Raw genomic sequence first — 23006 nt, forward strand, 5'->3', positions numbered from 1 at the left:
TAGGGCAGGGATGATCCTTAGCCAAACCCAAGACCTTAGCAATGAAGGGAGCTAAAATCTACAGATGGAAAGTACTGAAAGCTCAGAAGTATAATTTATTGGCTCAATGCATTTCCTGACCCTCAGATCATGAGGAAAATGTAAGCTTAGAGTGTACTTAAAAGGGTTACTTAAAAGACAAAGCATTATAAAATATCAGTAAGGCTTGGGCCCTGCTAAAAGGGGTATAAATGACCAATATTTTTATAGTGCTCTTGATGGATTTAAAGGTTCAAAACAAAACTAAACAAGTCAGCAAGGATTCCAATGCAAATGTTATTATACCAAAACAACTTTTCATGGTTTCTATTCAAGCATGCACACTTTCTCTTAGTTGACCTTCCTCAAGAAACTGTTCTTTTCTCTTCTCTAATGGCTAAAGCTTTTCACGTTCCAGTACACACAATATTGCTCTCCCACTTTCCTCCTCCTCATTGCAGGTTGTACCAGGCTTTCACCACATCCCACAACCCATTCAGCAAAATGTCTCATCTAAGAAAGGTCAAAATAAGGATGTATGCATACCCAACTGTTGCAAAAGTAAATTGAACAATGTGCTTACAGTTTAATAGCACAACAGTGATGGGTTAAACATCCAGCTATACTATGGCATATAGATGAGACCACATTCCTTTAGAGATCAAACAAAGAGGGACATTACAGGAAACATGTTTAAAGAAAATGGTGCAGCAAGTGAAAGTGAAAAAGGATTACAAAGGCTTAGCCATCCACTGGTCTGTTCAGATTCCCTTTTTATATTATTTCCTGTTTCTTCATGATGAGTCATTACACCTGAGGTCATAAAGTGGTACACCCTAGGAAAACATTGCAATGTATTTTATTAAAAAATGATGTATACTTGAAATTCATTAGGAGATTAGATCTTAAGTATTTTCACCCAAAAGAAAAAAGTAACTATGTGAGGTGAGCTAATGGATGTGTTAACTTGGTTGCATTTCAAGATGTATATGTATATTAAATCATCATAATGTACATCTTTTTAAAAATCAGATTGTACAACCTAAATATACACCTTTATTCAATCATACCTTAATAAAAGCTAGAGTGAAATAAAATGAAATCGTTGATACATGATGGTGTAAGTCATTGAGCTTCTCATATACTCCTTTGAAAAGATGGTAAATTGTTGCTATGCTTATATCGTGATGGAAAGTGGATTGAACATGATACCTAAAGAAAGATTTTTAGTCCTGAAGTATTGCAGCCAAGAATAATTGTAATCTCTGCTAATTACTATTAAAAATTGATTTGAATGTTCCAAAGATAACACTAGCATCTCAATCAAAATTTACCTTTAATAACGGGTGACATATTCCATAGATTACAACAAAAAGAAAAAAAAAAACTACCCAACTGAAAGTCTGTAATAGTTGACTCAACAGCTAACCTAAATTAATAGTTGCATAGTGCCGTGTGTCTGCTACTCAAAAAACGGCTACTTAAAAAATGAGTACACACACCTCACTGTGAGAATAGTAGAACACCATCCTACAACTTTGAAATATAGTGAAATGTTGACAAAGATTTTTAGAATTGCATGAGCATGTTAGTTTATTTGCTTTATTTTATCTTTTCCCAGGTTTGAGTGAAACAAGTTGCAGATTTCCTTAAATAATATACTCATGAATAAAAAATAAATGTGTTAATGTGTTCAAATGGAGGCTTTCATTAATGATATCTGCTAGTAAAAAGGAAGTTAACAAATACGAGGCTTAGAAGCATCTCTGAAAAATAAATCTGCTGTTTAGTTTCCTTGTGCTTACAAAAATGAGTTATATTAAATGAGAGCAAACACTTAAACACAAACATGATACGAAACTTCTCTCTTTTCCATTAAAAAATCTCTATTTGACTCTTAAAAAATGAGAACAAACTGAGGGCTGATGGGAGGTAGGAGGGAGGGGAGGGTGGGTGATGGGTATTGAAGAGAGCATTTTTTGGGATGAGCACTGGGTGTTGTATGGAAACCAATTTGACAATAAATTTCATATATTTAAAAAAATAAAATAAATAAAAACATAAAAAAATCTCTATTTTAGAGAAAATCAAACCAAATCAAAATAAACATGCAAATCACTTTCACTCTCCAAATATGATCCACATAATTGAAAAAAACCAAAAATATGAGGATTTCTGATTTAATACCTTCATCTTCTCCTTCATAATCTGGCAATAATTTGAACTCATAGCTCTCAAATACCTCTGTAGAGAGGAAAAAAACGGGGGGGGGGGGGATTCATCATACAAAAAATGTTGGCAGTGATGCTCCTATAAAAACTTCCTGAATAAACCTTTTTTGTTTTGTTTTATTTTCTATAAACATTTTTATACCTTCTCCCCTAAAAAAGTCAATTCCACTGGTCCGCTTTTAAATAACTAATAAGCAATAGACATAAAATACAGCAATAAACCATTACAGTTTGGGGAACATTTTACACAATGTCCCCAATACTGATTGCATTGTTATAGTCTTTCCTATGTAACATTGTTCTTAAATCATTTGTATTTTGATATCTTGCAATTTATTCCAAGTTGAGACACACAGAAATATTTCTTTTTACCAAAGAAAATTCTGCATCTTAAAATTGAAGATGGTACCTTTTACATTTTTCCACAATTATGTCACATCTCAAAGGGATTCCATTTACTGTTGTTGTTGTTTTGTTTTTTTTTTTTTTTTCATTTTAGTTATAGAAGTGTTTAGGGGCTTTTGTTGCAAGCCTTTCTTTTCTTTTATGAAATGAATAGGATGTTAAAATGCAATAGTTCTGTTCTACATATAAAAACAAACTTTTCAATACTTCTACAATCGAATAAGTTGAAAGGATGAAAGATCATGCGAAAATAAAACATTCATTGAGATGATAATGACATAGACATTTTTAACTGAACAAAAACTATCTGTTTATGTTTTGAAGGAGGAATGAAAAGATCCAAATTATTTTTGTGTGTGTAAGGTTTCAGATGTTTTTTTATAGTATTAAGGATAAATTGTGCATGTCTCATTGAAACAAAGAAAAATAATCTAGTTTAGAAAAAAGATAATCATAGAATTTTGTGGTTCTGTCTGCAGTTGAGAAGTCCTAAGAAACACATACATTTCACCATGTAATTGTATTTAGTACTTTAGTATTAGTGTTAGAAGACGTTTAATTTAAATAATGTTCTTTTTATATCCTCCTAATAACTTATAATGCAGATGTACTTTTGTAAATGAAAACAATAAATAATAAATAAATATGCTTGCAGTAACACTCTGGGCTTCTGTGTGATTTGTTCATAGTGTTAATGATTGTGTCTAGGTAAATATCTGAAAGAATATATGCTACTAATTAAAAGACTGTATATCCTGTGGTGTGAACTCTGTGATCTAATTAAATTCTGGCTGCCCTCCATTATGGAAAAGGAAAGTATGTGGTGTGTGAAAATGTACAAATTAAACTAGATTACTAAGTCCTTGAACCAATATTGGATGGAGAAGGTAAGTTGTTTTTGATGATCTGGGATGTATGAAATGATAAATCAATGGATATGGCTCACAGAATGTAGATATGCATAGTATGCCAGCTAGTTTAAGATAGTCTGCCAAGTTTTAAAGTTAGCCAATATATCAAAAAACATATTAAAAATAAAAATTCTAGACAATGCCTTGCATTCCTACTCAACAAACTGTTAACCCATCTGAAAAGACTTTTCTCTTAAATGTAAGTAAATACAATATTAAAGTTATAGATTGTTTTTGAAGTTATATTATCTCTTCAATTTGTATTTATCCACTAGTTTGAAATCACATGGCAAAAAAAGAAAAAGAAACCTTTTATTTCCTTTCAGAAAATTTCTGCTATTTTAGAAAATTCTTCCACATAAATGGAAATTATAAGAGAATACATTCTTATTCTACTCACATATACTTTGTGTTTAAATATTTATTTTTATTTTATTTCATTTTTTCTTAACCGAAATGTTGGGCAAGTGTTGGAAAAAACAATTGAAAGTAGTTATAACATAATACACTGGGTGCTGACTTGGCTTGTGCCAAAATAAACTCCTATTCACTAGTCTTGCTACAAAATCTAGCTTTCAGTGAAAGTTTGAATTTCATTTTAATTCACAATTCCCAGATAGTCACCGTGATGGGTAATTTTGTATGTCAAATTTACTGAGCCATTGAGTGCTGAGATATTTGGTTAAGCATTATTTTAAGTGTGTGTGTGTGTGTGAGTGTTTCCAGATGAGATCAACATTAGAATCAGCAAACTGAGTAAAGCAGATTGTTCTCTCTAATGTGGGCAGGACTTATCCAATCTTCTGAAGGACTGAATAGAACAAAAGTCTAAGTAAGGGAGAACCTCTCTCTGCCTGAACCTTCAGACTTGAACTTGAACTGGAACTATACCACCAGCTCTTTTGTATCTCCAGCTTGCCGACTTCAGATCATGGAACATTTTAGCTTCCATAACTAGAAAAGCCAGTTACTTAGCATAAATTTAGACAGATATATTATGTATATAATATATATTACATATAACACAGAGAGAGGATCTAAGATAGAGATATTATAAATATAAATATATATTTATATTTCTTATTGGTTTTGTTTCTCTGGAGAATCCAGACTAATATAGCCACCATCATTAAAAGAGTTTATTCTTTACAATATTATGCAATGTGAAACACACAATTTAATTGGCAAGATCATTAGTAAATTTTTGTTTCTGTAAAATGGCAAAAGATGGCTTAATATAGAATGGAGTTGACTAAAGAACCGTGCTACCACAATATCTACAAGGAGAAATATTTTCTTTAAGGCTTTTCTCAGCAAGTATGCAAGAAATTGATTTTTTTAAATTAATAGACTTTGTTTCTTATAGAATGTAAGATTTACAGAAAAAGCAGCAAATAGTATGGAGAATTCTTATACACCCTCCCATCCCTGCCCTACCTTGACTGTTTACCTTACAATTAACAATTTGTCTATGGGAGAATTGTTATAAGTAATAAATATTGATATATTAGCATTAACTAAAGTCCATACTTTATTTAGATTCCCTTAGTTTTTACCTAATACCCTTTTCTTATTCTAATATGCTATCTAGCATACCATGTGTCATGTTTCTTTAGGTTCCCCTTGCCTGTGATGTGAGTTTTATACTATGTTCTTTAATATAAGACTGTTATAAAACCCAGCATCATGGAGCTCTGGGGCAGTAGTAATGACTAAACTTACGTATTTAATTTTGTAGGAGTACTTTTGGGTATCTATTTTGTTTTCGTTTTTGTTTGTTAATTTTTTTAATGCTTATTTCTGAGAGAGAGAGTGTGCATGGGTGGGGGAGGGACAGAGAGATTGGGTGACAGAGGATCTTAAGCGGGCTCTGCACTGACAGCAGCAAGCCAGATGTGGGGCTCAAACTCATGAACCAGGAGATCATGACCTGAGCTGAAGTCAGACATTCAGCTGACTGAGCCACCCACTTGGCCCTGGGTATCTATTTTGAAAGTCTCTAATAACTGAATTATAAATGTATCATGCAGGCATTCACTTGCTTGGGCATCATCCTTAACACTAGCTACATTATTAGAATCATCAAATGTCCTCTCACAATGCCTGGTGTAATTATCAGCACTGGCTTTAAACTTTTTATATGAATAAATTGTGAAACTGAAACTAATTCGTATTTATCCAAATGACAAACATTTAGTGGTTACTGTGTGCTAGACATTCTTGTGGCACTGAATATAAGAAAAAAATAAAGAAGAAAAGTCCTTGATTTCATTGAAATTATACCTTAGCTAGGTGTGTCAACCAAAAATTAAATAAGTTGTGAACATAATTTTACAGATTAACAAATGTGAAAAGAAAGTAGGTATAATTTGAGCTGATACTCAGGTGACAAAAATAATCTGGGGGGAAAGCATCCTCACCAGACAGATTTGCAAATGCAAAACTGTAAGGCATAAGCAAGTTTAGAAATCAGGATAGTGTGACAGAAAAGTAGTGGCAGAGAGAAGAGAAAGTATTTGTAAGTCAGAAAAGCAATAAAAGAGTAGAAGAACTGGGCCCTTTAAGCCATGGCAAGGAGGTTGGATTTATATCACAATAAATAAGCCATTGGAGAATTTCAAAGAGAGAGGTTATGTAGAAGGCTTATATGCCCTGATTTATGTTTTAAAAATAATATTCCTTTACCCTATGAAGATTAGATTTAGAGGGAAACAATAGCAGGAAATAGATGATCAGTCAGGAAGTGATATTAGAAATAAGAAATGATGCTGGTTTGGATTCAGGTGGTCATAGTAGAAACAAACATGAATGGAATGACTGAGAATGTCTGTTGAAGGTAGAGCTGACAGGATATGATGCTACCAACTGCTAGGGTGAAGGAAAAAGAGGAGCCCAAGAGGTCTCCTAGAGTTTTTGGCCTAAAAACCAATTTCCATTTATCAAGATGAAATACGGGGAGGGACATGTTCAAAGGTAAATATTGAGTGTTTTATTTTGATCCCATAAATTTTAGATGATTATATCCATATGTAAAGGAAGATATCAGTTTGGCAGTTCAATACATGCCAGAATTTTGGAGGATGTCAGAATTGGTGATTAAAATTTAGATGTTACAGGGACATTGCTGTCCTTTGTCTAAACCCTGTTATGGAGCCATATGTTCCATGACACCATGTAAGAAAAGACAAAGGAAAAAAGGAAAGGAAAGGAAAAAAAAAAAGAGGCAAGGCAAGGAAAAGGAATCATAGGATAATTTAGTAATTGAGTGCAGCTCCAAGCAAAAACCAAAGGAGATACATCAATGGGAGGAAAATGGTCCATTTTGCCTCACTGACTTCCACTGCTCACAAAGCTCTCCTTGCCTCATCATTACTGGTCGCTTCATTTACTTCCTATTCCTTTATTATTGTTGTTGTGGATGGACTACAATCTAAGCTTCTATGCTTTGCTTTAAACTGATTCGCAGCCATCAGTGAATGTGAGGCTTTCTCTAAATGTACTGTACCAACCTTAAAGAATTAAGACAACTGCCGATAAAGGTCATAGGCTTACGCAGAGAAAAAACACGTCAGCTCTTATCCATAAAAAAAGCATAAAGTCCTTACTTAATATGGCCTTCATTTCTATTTTTGTAAAACTGCTTTGCATATTATAGCAGATAAATCATGTATTAATTATTTTATATTTCAATTTTATAAAAGAAACTGTCATGATTGCGAATTCAAAAGGAAGGAGTTTTTACTATTTCAGCAGACAACACATACACTATCTAAATTAAGAAAAGTATTTACAGAGAATCTATGCATCTAATAATCAGATAATTAAGACCTTTTCTACATACTCTGCATAAGTTTTACATATCACTTTATTATCAGGTAATAGAGCACTTATCAATATCCATCTGTAAATTGTGCACATTAGGTAAAGATTAGAAATGCAAAGACCATGCATAACTACCTTGCCCTACTATTGCTGAGAATATCATATGAAAATATTTGCTCTCAGCTAAGTCTAACCTTTTTCTCTTGTGATAAAGAGAGTGGCAACTGTATACATTAAAAATCCTCCCTAAAGCCTAACCCTTAAAAAAAAAAAAAAAAAAACTACCTGTATGAGCAAAGAAAAAAGCAAAATTCTGGAACACATTCTAAATACTGGTCAAGGCATAGTGCAAATCACAGAGGCTTAATGTCTAGATTACTAAGTCTATTATATATTATTCATGATCTAGAACTTTGAAAGCCCTCTTTAGTGATGATATTTCTTATAATAATAATCTTTAATGCTTAACATATGATTGTTGTTTTCTTTTTCAGTTTTCACTAGAACTTGGTTAAAATCTTTCAGAAATATCTTGAAAATATCACCATTTTTAGTGATAAATAAAATCAAATGTTTAAAAAAATAGTACTCTTCCAAATATGGACTAGGGGAAATCATTATTATAAAAAAATATTACAGTAATTTATTTTTTATGTTTGAACAACTAACTTTATTTTAAGCAGCATTAAATTTGTATCTATCTCAGCACAGATGTCTCAATCTCTGAAAGCAATTAATGCTTTTATATATTATTTCCATAACAGAATGATAGAGGCTTCATTTTCACTGCCATGAACATACATTACTTTATTTCCTTGGCAATAAAAAATGGTGCCTTCAAGTTTTATTCAGAGTTGTAATTTATCTAAGATACAAGTAGATACCCAAACTAGACATTTTAGTAAACGATTTTTATAAAATTTTCACTGTCAGAAAGATGCTTGCAGAGCAGATAACAGAAAAATAAAATTGAGGTAGTTACAGTTCAGATAAGTGATCATATAACTGTTTGTAATAATAGGCCCCACTGATACCAGTGAAACTGGTTATGCTTAAAGACTCATTCTCTCTTTCACAAGGATTACTGACTTCTTGAGTCTTAAAACTTTATTCCAAAGTGAAGACAACAAAATGGCTAATTACTTTAAAAGAAGGTGAAATCTAGACCAAGAAAAGCATTAGTTTGTATTGAGCTCCTACTCAATGACCATGGACAATGGCAATGACTCTTTTTTTCTCTTTTTTGCTTGTCTTTTCTCTATTTTGCTTCTTTTACTATCTTCTCTCAAATATCTCATTCTCCTTTAAAGTCTACTACAGTTTTTCCCCTCACACACATTTGTTGGTCGTTCATTTGCTCACACATTTGCTTCTAGTAAGAACTTGATCACATGACCAAACATTTGGTCATTCCTTTGGTGCTTTTGTTCCTTCTTCAATTTCTCAGATCATGTGTACCACCTGGACCTTGCCACTGCCCAAAATTCTTATTCTCCAGTATATCAAAACAGAAATTCAAATCTTTCATTTCATGTACAATTATCTCATCCACTCTCAGAAGTATAGTACAAGATCTGCTCTTTACGTTCATCCACACCTGGAGACTCCTATTCCCCCAAACACCACTATCACACATTGACTCCCTTCTCTTTTCCTCCCTCCCTTTCTCTCTCTTACGCACATGCACACAAACTATACGCATTCTCCCAATGTGAGCAGGATACTTATGGCTTTTTTACTTTTATCTCTGAGGGAAAAAAAAAACAATTTAATTTATGTTACCCTAATTCTGTTCTCTCTGCATCCTCAGTTTTTTTTTTTTAATTTTAATGTTTATTTACTTATTTGAGAGAGAGAGAGAAAGAGAGAGAGAATGAGTGGGGAAGGGCAGAGAGAGACAGAGACACAGAATTTGAAGTAGGCTCCAGGCTCTGAGCTGTGAGCACAGAGCCCAACGCGGGGCTTAAACTCACAGATCGCAAGAACATGACCTACCTGAAGTCAGATGCTTAACTGACTGAGTCACCCAGGCGCCCCTGGTATCCTCAGTTTTTAAAATGTGTTTGTCTTTATTATAAACATAAGACATGCTTATTAAAACAGAAGAGGAAAAACATGAAATAAAAAGCTAGGAAATTTGTCAGAAGATGAAGACACACTCATTAGCCAAGAGTCTTTGAAGTATCTTGCAAGGCTCATCTTCCCTAACTATTTTATTTACATTATTTGTTTAATTTCACCTTCTGCCTGAAATATTCTCATCTTTAAAGCAAGGACCTGTTCTCTTTCATGTCCACTGGGAATATTTTGTCATAAAGTCTTTTCTGACCCCTTATCTTAATTATATTTTGATGTACAATATTCACTATCACCTGAATAAGAAGCCAATTAAAACTTTCACTTTAAAAATTGTGCTAAGTTAAAATTGGTACAGCCACTACGGAAAACAGGATGGTACTTCCTCAAAAAATTAAAAATAGGATTACCATATGATCCAGTAATTCCTACTGGAAATCTTTCTTTACCCAAAGAAAATGAAAGCACTAATTTGAAAAGATATATGCATCTCCATATCTTTTTGCAGCCCTATCTACAATAGTCAAAAAAGGGAAGGAACCCAATGTCCATCAACAGATGAATGGATAAAAATGTGGTACATATATACAATAGAATATTACTCATAAATATAAAAAAATACGATCTTTCCATTTGCAAATTTGAGAATGGATAGAGAGGAAACAATGCTAAGTAAAATAAGTCAGACAAAGACAAGATATCATTTGGCTCATATGTGGAATTTAAGAAGCAAATGAACAAAGAGAAAAATAGACAAACAAACAAAAGACCAGACTCTTAAATAGAGAAAACAAACTGGTGGTTCCCAGAGGGAAGTGAGTAGGGGGATGGGTGAAATAAATAAAAGGAATTATGAATACACTTATGATGAGCACTGAGAAATGCATAGAATTGTTGAATTGTTATCTTATACACCTAAAACTAATATAACACTGTATGTTTATTATACTTCAATTAAAAAAAGTTATTTTTAAAAATTGCGCTCAGTGAAAACGATGGTTGTAGTAGATAAATTTGCATATTGTCTTGTTGACATTTGTACATTTTTGGGTAGACTTTCAAAAATCTCTGGTCAAGTAATAAAAGCTCTCCAATCCAGTCAGTGATTATAAATGCATATTCCATAGAATTTTAATTCCACAGGACAATAATGTGTTCCTAAAATAAAAGGGGTGATATTATTAGGGAATCTAGCTAGCTAGCTAGCTAGCTACTTAACTTAGATAGCTAGATAGCTAGCTGTCTATCTATTTTTCTATCTTTCTATCATATATAATATATAAGCATGTCTCTACACCAGAAATTTTTGAAGACTTTACTTTGTTCATATACATTATAATCTCTGGGAGGAAAAATTAGTGTATGTGGAATTTTCCAAAGTGATTTGATCCCACTATCCTCCCACCTCCCCATTTAAAAGGAATGTTTTTAAGGGAGTAGTGTTCTATAGAAACACTAACAGAAATATTACTTTAGCAAAATGAGTTTTTCATTTTCTACTCCATACCAGAAAATTTTGGCCATAATCAATGTTAATCCCAGGCATATAAAACTATCTATTCTTCTATTTTTCATAGTCTTGACTTAAGATTGTCCCATTTTAAAAGGTATTATATACTTGACTTGAGCCATAATGCATGGGATCAAATGCCAAATCACAAATAATTGGCTTTGTGACCTTGAGTAAGTTACTTGACCTCTCTGTGCCTCATTTACCTCATATATAAAAAACAGGACTTGTATTCTTGGGAATTATACAAGCCAAGTCCTATCCTTTTTCTGAATCAGGACTAGCTAAGTACTGTATTAAATATTTTTCTAATGCCTATATTGAAAAAATTGAATTAGTTTTTCCAGATTCTGTTACTTTTTTTGCTACATCAAAAAATACATATAATTGAAAATGAATTGAAAATTTTTTAAAAATCAAAAAAAATAGAAAATCAGAAGGAAATACTATTAAATTTTACTGTCTATAATAATATCTAAGAAAACACAATTTATTTTTGGACTATTTAAAGATAGTTTAGTAATCAAAATAACATGACTCAATTTCAAGTTTGGAATAATGATCACTTCAGTTTTTTTTTTTTTTAAGTAAAGGTATATATAATTATACTAAGTTGACCATTAACCATGTGGGTGATAATGTCACAAATAGAAAAAAAGTATATATAATTCACCTATAGTATATTTTTGATATGTGTGAAAGTCTAGGCATTTTAATTACAGAGTACATTTACCTTGCAGTGATATAGTCTGTTATTAAAGAGTTGCTTTCTAAGACTATTTAAAGGAGAAATCAATATATAGATCCAGTATTTACTAATTTTACATTCCTTTAATTTATTTTATTCAAAATTGCCCTGTAAATGCTTCAAATTATCAAGTTAAAATCAAATTTAATCTCAGTGGCTTATGGTAAAGTGCCAATTACATTCTGAATTACACATTAAAAAACTGACAGATAAATGAATCAAAGGTATGAATGTAAACAGAAATCTTCATTCTCTTTTATAGGATTTATCATGAAAAAAACTACAATTGGTGAAAGATGTGATACAATTTGCTATCATTTTCTGAGTACTTCAATTATAGTTTCCTCTCGAGGGATACACAAATACCCCACACATATGAGCTGACCCTCCATTTGACTGCAATCTCAGTCCATTTATGTTTCTATTTTGTAGCTGAATATGCAAGACAATGATTACTAATTTACATTATCTCCTACCCCCACTGAACCAGGCAATTTCCCAGGTGCAGTGACTAACATCTCATAACCGAACAAATGAGATAATGACAGTAAATTTGATCAATACGGATTCCAGTTGTCGAAAAAAAAATAGGAATACAATAGGAAGGAAATAGCTATTCCCATATCTTCAGCATGTAAGGATTTTCAAAAAATTGGCCATTGTTAATATTTCATTCTCTTTTCTACATATTACCTATTAGCAACTTGGCTAGACTGACTTGATTTTAATCAACCAAGGAAAGGAAACCTAAAATAGTCCTAGGAATTAATTACAGAAACGTCTTTGATTTAATACACATTGTCTTCCAAATCCAAACCTAAGAATCCCTATGTTATGTGGAGAGAGAAGATGGGCAAAGGAAGGTGAGTAAAGAGGTAAGAACATGAAGGAAGGGAGACAGAAATGTGGAAGAAAATGAAAAGTAGAAGCATTAACTTTAGAGTGGTAAATGTAAAGATCCTGACTCCCAGTTTTCTATATCTTTCCTCCCTACACTGCAAGCCTCATTCCTCATTCCTACTCCATTTCCTCCTCTTACAAAAATACTATATGGAATTGATTCCTTCAGATCAGTCACCCTTCTATCTCTGAAGTTTATTGAAAATCTGTATAACCTCAAACCTGATTTCAAGTGAAGGTTCTGAGGAACTGCTTTAGTAGTTTATTTCTTTTTCTAGTTACTGAATATTTTTACTTCAGTTGAAGAAAAACTCCAGTATCATTTTTAAAAGCCACATTATCATGCAAATACTTTGAGAGTGTGTTGTACTTTATAGACATAAATCTTCATTTAGTTACTATAAAGCCACTAGGTTAAAAATTTTTGTTTTGATTTAGATTTTGCTATAAAATATTCTAATATGAAACATACCCAAATGCCTTTTAAAGCAAGCTATTTATATCCAATTACTAGGATATATGTAAAAACACAAGCGGGCTGATTCATGCTATGATACTTAACACAAAAGAACAGATAGGATAATTGTGACACTCTATCATTAATGAGCCACATTACCCTAAAATAATGAAAAAACCCAACATCAACAAGAAAAAACAGACCTAGAAATTTCTCATTATATGCAATATTTATAAACGTAAACATATTTTTAACTATTGGAAAGCTATTTTTTCTAAAATAACTGTTCGTGATCTTTATAAAATAATATAGCTGGTAATCTAATTTTTGAAAATATTTAATTTCCCATATTTCAGTAATTAAATATTGACATTATTTCTTTCAGAAACAAACACCAACTAACCTTTTATTTATTTTTTTATTTATGTTTTTTACAAATAACCTTTTAAATTATAGAATAATTTTCCCTAAGTTTTCACACTCAAAATCTTTATAGTATTTTGGAGTTTATTTAATCATAGATGATATATTATTTTTCCCTTTAAACACAAGATTTCTTTAAAAATTAATATTCTCTATTTATTTAGTCATTTAGTCTATCTTTCTAATACAAGAAATTTAAAAATGTTATTTAATCTGTGTACCAATGATGTTATCTAATCGAATTTTCTTTTTTTTTCTTTTTTTTTTTTTGAGATAGAGAGAGAGAGTGTGCACATTCTCACATGAGCTAGGGAGGGGCAGAGGGAAAGAGAATCTCAAGCAGGCTCCACACTCAGCACTGAGACTGACATGAGGCTCGGTCCATGAACGTGGGATCATGACCTGAGCCAAAATCAATAGTAGGACGCTTAACTGACTGAGCCACCCAGGCGCCTCAACTGCTGGTTTTAAAATAATAAATGATACAGAAAATATACTTAACCAAAGGGCTAATATATGGTAATATATTTCATTAGGGAACTTAAATTATATTTTCCCTTTGTTATTAGAATGAGATGACATTGTTGATTTTTTGGAAATTAAAAAGCCAGCCATATTTCATTAGTATAAACCCCTCAAAGTCAGGGGCCGTTTAGTTATCTTGTTAAGAGTACTATCTTGTGATATAGTTCAGGAAGATGATGGCTTAGGAGGATGCTGGGCTCACCGCACATCCTGCTGATCACTTAGATTCCACCTACACCTGCCTAACTAACCCAAGCCTGCCCCTCCTGCCCCCTTGCAACTTGCCTACCCACCCCAGCTAATACGCCAGATTCCCAGCTCCACAAGCCTGGCAGTGTGCAAGTAGCCCAGACGGGCCACGCCACCCCACAGTGAATCCCGCCCCTAGGAGAGGGGAAGAGAAGGCACACACCAGTCTGTGGCCCCAGCAGTGGGCCAGGGCAGACGTCAGGTCTGACTGTGACTCTGCCCACCAACTCCAGTTATACACCACAGCACAGGGGAAGTGCCCTGCAGGTCCGCACCACTCCAGGGACTATCCAAAATGACCAAACGGAAGAATTCCCCTCAAAAGAATCTCCAGGAAATAACAACAGCTAATGAACTGATCAAAAAGGATTTAAATAATATAACAGAAAGTGAATTTAGAATAATAGTCATAACATTAATCGCTGGGCTTGAAAACAGTATAGAGGAGAGCAGAGAATCTCTTGCTACAGAGATCAAGGGACTCAGGAACAGTCAGGAGGAGCTGAAAAATGCTTTAAACGAAATGCAAAACAAAATGGAAACAACGACGGCTCGTATTGAAGAGGCAGAGGAGAGAATAGGTGAACTAGAAGATAAAGTCATGGAAAAAGAGGAAGCTGAGAAAAAGAGAGAGAAAAAATTCCAGGAGTATGAGGGGAAAATTAGAGAACTAAGTGACACACTAAAAAGAAATAATATACGCATAATTGGTATCCCAGAGGAGGAAGAGAGAGGGAAAGGTGCTGAAGGGGTACTTGAAGAAATAATAGCTGAGAACTTCCCTGAACTGGGGAGGGAAAAAGGCATTGAAATCCAAGAGGCACAGAGAACTCCCTTCAGATGTAACTTGAATCGATCTTCTGCATGACATATCATAGTGAAACTGGCAAAATACAAGGATAAAGAGAAAATTCTGAAAGCAGCAAGGGATAAACGTGTCCTAATTTATAAAGGGAGACCTATAAGACTCGTGACTGATCTCTCTTTTGAAACTTGGCAGGCCTGAAAGGATTGGCACGAGATCTTCAATGTATTAAACAGAAAAAAATATGCAGCCAAGAATCCTTTATCCAGCAAGTCTGTCATTTAGAATAGAAGGAGAGATAAAGGTCTTCCCAAACAAACAAAAACTGAAGGAATTTGTCACCACTAAACCAGCCCTACAAGAGATCCTAAGGGGGATCCTATGAGACAAAATACCAGAGACATTGCTACAAGCATACAACATACAGACATCACAATCACTCTAAACCCGTATCTTTCTATAATAACACTGAATGTAAATGGATTAAATGTGCCAACCAAAAGACATAGGGTATCAGAATGGATAAAAAAACAAGACCCATCTATTTGCTGTCTACAAGAGACTCATTTTAGATCTGAGGACACCTTTAGATTGAGAGTGAAGGGATGGAGAACTATTTATCATGCTACTGGAAGCCAAAAGAAGGCTGGAGTAGCCATACTTATATCAGACAAACTAGACTTTAAATTAAAGGCTGTCACAAGAGATGAAGAAGGGCATTATATAATAATTACAGGGTCTATCCATCAGGAAGAGCTAACAGTTATAAATGTCTATGCGCCGAATACCGGAGCCCCAAAATATATAAAACAATTACTCACAAACATAAGCAACCTTATTGATAAGAATGTGGTAATTGCAGGGGACATTAACACTCCACTTGCAGAAATGGATAGATCATCTAGACACACGGTCAATAAAGAAACAAGGGCCCTGAATGACACATTGGATCAGATGGACTTGACAGATATATTTAGAACTGTGCATCCCAAAGCAACAGAATATACTTTCTTCTTGAGTACACATGGAACATTCTCCAAGATAGATCACATACTGAGTCACAAAACAGCCCTTCATAAGTATACAAGAATTGAAATTATACCATGCATACTTTCAGACCACAATGCCACGAAGCTTGAAATCAACCACAGGAAAAAGTCTGGAAAACCTCCAAAAACATGGAGGTTAAAGAACACCCTACTAAAGAATGAGTGGGTCAACCAGGCAATTAGAGAAGAAATTAAAAAATATATGGAAACAAATGAAAATGAAAATACAAAAATACAAACGCTTTGGGATGCAGCGAAGGCAGTCCTGAGAGGAAAATACATTGCAATCCAGGCCTATCTCAAGAAACAAGAAAAATCCCAAATACAAAATCTAACAGCACACCTAAAGGAAATAGAAGCAGAACAGCAAAGGCAGCCTAAACCCAGCAAAAGAAGAGAAATAATAAAGATCAGAACAGAAACAAACAATGTAGAATCTAAAAAAACTGTAGAGCAGATCAACGAAACCAAGAGTTGGTTTTTTGAAAAAATAAACAAAATTGACAAACCTCTACTTCTCAAAAAGAAAAGGGAGATGACCCAAATAGATAAAATCATGAATGAAAATGGAATTATTACAACCAATCCCTCAGAGATACAAGCAATTATCAGGGAATACTATGAAAAATTATATGCCAACAAATTGGACAACCTGGAAGAAGTGGACAAATTCCTAAACAACCACCCTCTTCCAAAACTCAATCAGGAGGAAATAGAAAGCTTGAACAGACCCATAACCAGCGAAGAAATTGAACCGGTTATCAAAAAACTCCCAACAGGGGCGCCTGGGTAGCTCAGTCAGTTAAGCGTCCGACTTCAGCTCAGGTCACGATCTCACGGTCCGTGAGTTCGAGCCCCGCGTCGGGCTTTGGGCTGATGGCTCAGAGCCTGGAGCCTGCTTCCGATTCTGTGTCTCCCTCTTTCTCTGCCCCTCCCCCGTTCATGCTCTGTCTCTCTCTGTCTCAAAATAAATAAACGTTAAAAAAAAAATTAAAAAAAAATCTCCCAACAAATAAGAGTCCAGGACCAGATGGCTTCCCAGGGGAGTTCTACCAGACGTTTAAGCAGAGATAATACCTATCCTTCTCAAGCTATTCCATGAAATAGAAAGGGAAGGAAAACTTCCAGACTCATTCTATGAAGCCAGTATTACTTTGATTCCTAAACCAGACAGAGACCCAGTAAAAAAAGAGAACTACAGGCCAATATCCCTGATGAATATGGATGCAAAAATTCTCAGTAACATACTAGCAAATCTAATTCAACAGCATATAAAAAGAATTATTCACCATGATCAAGTGGGATTCATTCCTGGGATGCAGGGCTGGTTCAACATTCGCAAATCAATCAACGTGATACATCACATTAATAAAAGAAAAGAGAAGAACCATATGATCCTGTCAATCAATGCAGAAAAGGCCTTTGACAAAATCCAGCACCCTTTCTTAATAAAAACCCTTGAGAAAGTCGGGATAGAAGGAACATACTTACACATCATAAAAGCCATTTATGAAAAGCCCACAGCTAACATCATCCTCAATGGGGAAAAACTGAGAGCTTCTTCCCTGAGATCAGGAACACGACAGGGATGCCCACTCTCACCGCTGTTGTTTAACATAGTGCTGGAAGTTCTAGCTTCAGCAATCAGACAACAAAAGGAAATCAAAGGCATCAAAATTGGCAAAGATGAAGTCAAGCTTTCGCTTTTTGCAGATGACATGATATTATACATGGAAAATCCGATAGACTCCACCAAAAGTCTGCTAGAACTGATACATGAATTCAGCAAAGTTGCAGGATACAAAATCAATGTACAGAAATCAGTTGCATTCTTATACACTAACAATGAAGCAACAGAAAGACAAGTAAAGAGCTGATCCCGTTCACAATTGCACCAAGAAGCATAAAATACCTAGGAATATATCTAACCAAAGATGTAAAAGATCTGTATGCAGAAAACTATAGAAAGCTTATGAAGGAAATTGAAGAAGATATAAAGAAATGGAAAGACATTCCCTGCTCATGGATGGGAAGAATAAATATTGTCAAAATGTCAATACTACCCAAAGCTATCTACACATTCAATGCAATCCCAACCAAAATTGCACCAGCATTCTTCTCCAAGCTAGAACAAGCAATCCTAAAGTTTGTATGGAAACACAAAAGGCCCCGAATAGCCAAAGTAATTTTGAAGAAGAAGACCAAAGCAGGAGGCATCACAATCCCAGACTTTAGCCTCCACTACAAAGCTGTCATCATCAAGACAGCATGGTATTGGCACAAAAACAGACACATAGACCAATGGAATAGAATAGAAACCCCAGAACTAGACCCACAAACGTATGGCCAACTAATCTTTGACAAAACAGGAAAGAACATCCAGTGGAAAAAAGACAGTCTCTAACAAATGGTGCTGGGAGAACTGGACAGCAACATGCAGAAGGTTGAAACTAGACCACTTTCTGACACCATTCACAAAAATAAACTCAAAATGGATAAAGGACCTGAATGTGAGACAGGACACCATCAAAACCCTAGAGGAGAAAGCAGGAAAAGACCTCTCTGACCTCAGCCATAGCAATCTCTTACTCGACACATCCCCAAAGGCAAGGGAATTAAAAGCAAAAATGAATTACTGGGACCTTATGAAGATAAAAAGCTTCTGCACAGCAAAGGAAACAACCAACAAAACTAAAAGGCAACCAATGGAATGGGAAAAGATATTTGCAAATGACATATCGGACAAAGGGCTAGTATCAAAATTTATAAAGAGCTCACCAAACTCCACATCCGAAAAACAAATAACCCAGTGAAGAAATGGGCAGAAAACATGAATAGACACTTCTCTAAAGAAGACATCCGGATGGCCAACAGGCACATGAAAAGATGTTCAGCGTCGCTCCTCATCAGGGAAATACAAATCAAAACCACACTTAGATATCACCTCACGCCAGTCAGAGTGGCGAAAATGAACAAATCAGGAGACTATAGATGCTGGAGAGGATGTGGAGAAACGGGAACCCTCTTGCACTGTTGGTGGGAATGCAAATTGGTGCCGCCACTCTGGAAAACAGTGTGGAGGTTCCTCAGAAAATTAAAAATAGACCTACCCTATGATCCAGCAATAGCACTGCTAGGAATTTACCCAAGGGATACAGGAGTACTGATGCATAGGGGCACTTGTACCCCAATGTTTATAGCAGCACTCTCAACAATAGCCAAATTGTGGAAAGAGCCTAAATGTCCATCAACTGATGAATGGATAAAGAAATTGTGGTTTATATACACAATGGAGTACTACATGGCAATGAGAAAGAACGAAATATGGCCTTTTGTAGCAACGTGGATGGAACTGGAGAGTGTGATGCTAAGTGAAATAAGCCATACAGAGAAAGACAGATACCATATGGTTTCACTCTTATGTGGATCCTGAGAAACTTAACAGAAACTCATGGGGGAGGGGATGGAAAAAAAAAGAAAAAGAAAAAAGAGGTTAGAGTGGGAAAGAGCCAAAGCATAAGAGACTCTTAAAAACTGAGAACAAACTGAGGGTTGATGGGGGTGGGAGGGAAGGGAGGGTGGGTGATGGATATTGAGGAGGGCACCTTTTGGGATGAGCACTGGGTGTTGTATGGAAACCAATTTGACAATAAATTTCATATATTGGGAAAAAAATAAAAATAAATAAAATTCGTCCTTATAATTAAAAAAAAAAAAGAGTACTATCTTGTTTCTAATATGGAACCTGGGCCATATTTTTCGAGTTGGTTTAGAACAATGGAAAGTATTTGTATTCCAAAGTCAGAAAACAAAACAAAACAAAACAAAAAAAACAGAAGTTGAATTCTGACTCTGCCATTGCACATTGTACTGGGCTGAATAGTCACCCCCAAAATATATTTCCAAATGGTAATCCAATTCATTCTGTGACTTTATCTGGAAATAGAACCTTTACAGGTATAATGAAGTTAATTATCTTTTTAAAAAATGTTTAATGTTTATTTATATTAAAGAGAGACAGAGACAGAGACAGAGAATGAGCAGGGGAGGAACAGAGAAACAGAGACAGAATCCAAAGCAGTCTCCAAGCTGCAAGCTGTCAGCACAGAGCCCAACGAGGGGCTCGGACTCACAAGCAGTGAGTTCAAGACCTGAGTCAAAGTCAGACGCTCAGCTGACTGGGCCACCCAGACACCCCAAGTTAATGATCTTGAGATGAGATGGCATCATCTTGGAATTACAGTGGTCTCCAAATCTAATGTCCTTATAAAAGACAGAAAAGGAAGACAGAGGGCCACACAGAGAGGAAGGCCATGTGAAAATGCAAGCAGAGATTGGAAAAAGTTCACAAGCCAAATACCAAGAATTGCGAGCAGCCACCAGAAGCTATGAGATAGGCATGCCATAGATTTTCTTGTGAGCCTTCAAGAAGGAACCAACCATGCACATCTTTATTTGAGACTTCTGACCTCCAGAACTGTGAGAGAATAAATTCTTACTCTTTTAAGCCACCAAGTTTGTGAACGTTTGTTATGGCAGCTCTAGGAAATGGCTATAGGCATATAGTCACTATGAGAGTTATATTTCTCATTTAAAAATGGGGCTAATGCCCATTTTCTATATCTGTTAAGAAAATTAAACAAGATAGCTTAAATAAACCATTTACCCTGGTGTCTGATATCCAGCAGCACTCAAACATGTTGGTTTCCCTTCTGACAACCACTAATACAACTAGTATTTCCCAAAGGAATGTTTCTAAAATATACTTGCCTTAGTAAGGAGTATAAATATAATTTGTATAAGTTTACATAAACTACAATCCATTAAAAAAGGCAATTTCCATGTATATTTTCTGCATTGTTGATGATTTAGAAACAGCATGATGCAAAAATTTAATTAAATGCAGTGAATATTACTTATAAAGAAATTACACAGCACTTTTAAAATCTCTTGTAATGTCAGGAAGTCAGATAGAAAATTTTCATCTTCTTCCCTGAACGTTTGCATTCGTGACCCTCCATCACAACTACCCACACTGACCTCAACATGAAGGGTAGAATGAGGGAATGAAAAAACAAGGGAAAGGACTCTCAACTCTTAACTCCTAAAGGGCCAGAGGGAAGCTTTTATAGCTCATAATTCATGACTAATTATACCCATAAATTCTTAGAGATTGGAAAAAACTCACGTAATTTTTAAAAGTTTTTAATCTCGACAGACTGACCTCACTTTATTTTTTGTTATTATTTTAAATATTTTGCCTTTTTTGTTGGCTACTTCCCTACACAAGAGCAAAGAAACATGTTCTCATTAATCGTAAATAAAAGGCAAAAAAGGCTGACTGTATATCACATTTTTAACCTAAATAATATCTTTCAGAAAATAAAATTTTGAAGAGACAGAGGCTACAAATCCAAAACTACTCCGAATTATGCATTGAATGGATTATGAACAGCAAGTTTTTATAAAAGAATTGCAGTGTCCAATTCATATTTATTTATAAGGAATGATTTTTTCCTTTCCAAGGTAAATTAAAACAAAAGCAATGATTAACAAATAAGTTAAAATAATATCTTATTAATTTTAGATACAAACATATAACAGATAAAAATGTAACTCTAGGCAAAAGTTCTTGATTTAACATAAGGATTTACCTCAATCTGTTGACCAGAGATTGATAACAAGTTTCTCATTTAAGTTGGATGTGCATCTATTATTTCCATCAACTTTCTAAATGCTATAAAGCCTACAAAAAAGGACACTAAGAAAATAAAAGTTGCATTTATAGATATTTACAACATTGTTCTAAATAAACAGCAAGACTTTTGAGTAGGGGATGAAAGCAGAAGGGTCCTAGAGAATGTTCTCCTGGGAGTCTCCCAGGAAAACTTTCCTCAAAGCAATTTCAGTCTCCCAAAATTATACTTTTAGTCTTTCATATTTAAAAACAAAGAATGAATTAATTTTTTATGGACAGATTTTCTGAACAAGATTCACATGAAAATTATGTAAAATTCAATGTCAACTTTTTGATTTCCAATTTGAATTATTACTGCTAGAGGAATCAGATGCCTAAGGGCCCCCAAATCCTAACCATATGTTCCCTCTGTAAATGTCACATGGGAAAGCAGATTATATATCATAAAAAGAAAGATGCATGTAGACCATGTAATAATACAGACAAGAAAATGCTCAATCACTGAGCTACGTTGACTGATGTGCCCATTTCCACAATAAATTATACCTACCAGGGGATCAATAATTCAAGTGTTTCCTGGATTATGGATGAAGGCGTATTTAAATGCTTGACCTCTTGACTTTTAAATTTTTTTTTGTCTGTATTAATGATAACAAAACCCTCTATTTATGGTTGATGATGTTTGTTTTCCTTAGATTTTATGTTGAGGCCTAATACAGCCACATTTTAAAGGTCATGTCAGATTTTTCCAATTTAAGCTAATTTGCATATATAGATCCAAGATCTATTATGTATTGATTTTAGTTCTCAGAGACCAATCATAATTTCAAATGTTTATGTCTCTTGGAAGATGTTTCATTATGTATTTATACAGGATGCATATTTTTCATTTTTAAGGAGTGAGCAATACGCCAGATCAACATGAACATGCTTGAACAATAAATGAGTTACGTGTCACCAGGTGAGCAGATTAATGGGTGTATTTAACACGTTATCTGTTTTAGGCCAACATGGAGGTATTTGGATACAAATGCAGTGTTTGTACATCAGGATTCTTAGTAAACTGAAGAATGCTACTCACCCAGAGATTATATGTGTGACAACAAATGAACTCATTTTAACTGATGTTTTAAATGATCAAAAATTGTGATACTTACTGAAATTTATACATAATATTGT

The 23006-nt window shown here is 34.4% G+C and overlaps 1 protein-coding gene across 5 annotated transcripts in view; it reads right to left on the reverse strand.

The window, feature by feature from the left end:
- CCSER1 (coiled-coil serine rich protein 1) overlaps positions 1-23006 on the reverse strand; it is a 1258994-nt gene that overhangs the window by 248296 nt on the left and 987692 nt on the right. The window lies entirely within an intron of this gene.

The sequence above is a fragment of the Acinonyx jubatus genome, chromosome B1, assembly GCF_027475565.1.
Source record: "Acinonyx jubatus isolate Ajub_Pintada_27869175 chromosome B1, VMU_Ajub_asm_v1.0, whole genome shotgun sequence".
NCBI classification, from domain to species: domain Eukaryota; kingdom Metazoa; phylum Chordata; class Mammalia; order Carnivora; family Felidae; genus Acinonyx; species Acinonyx jubatus.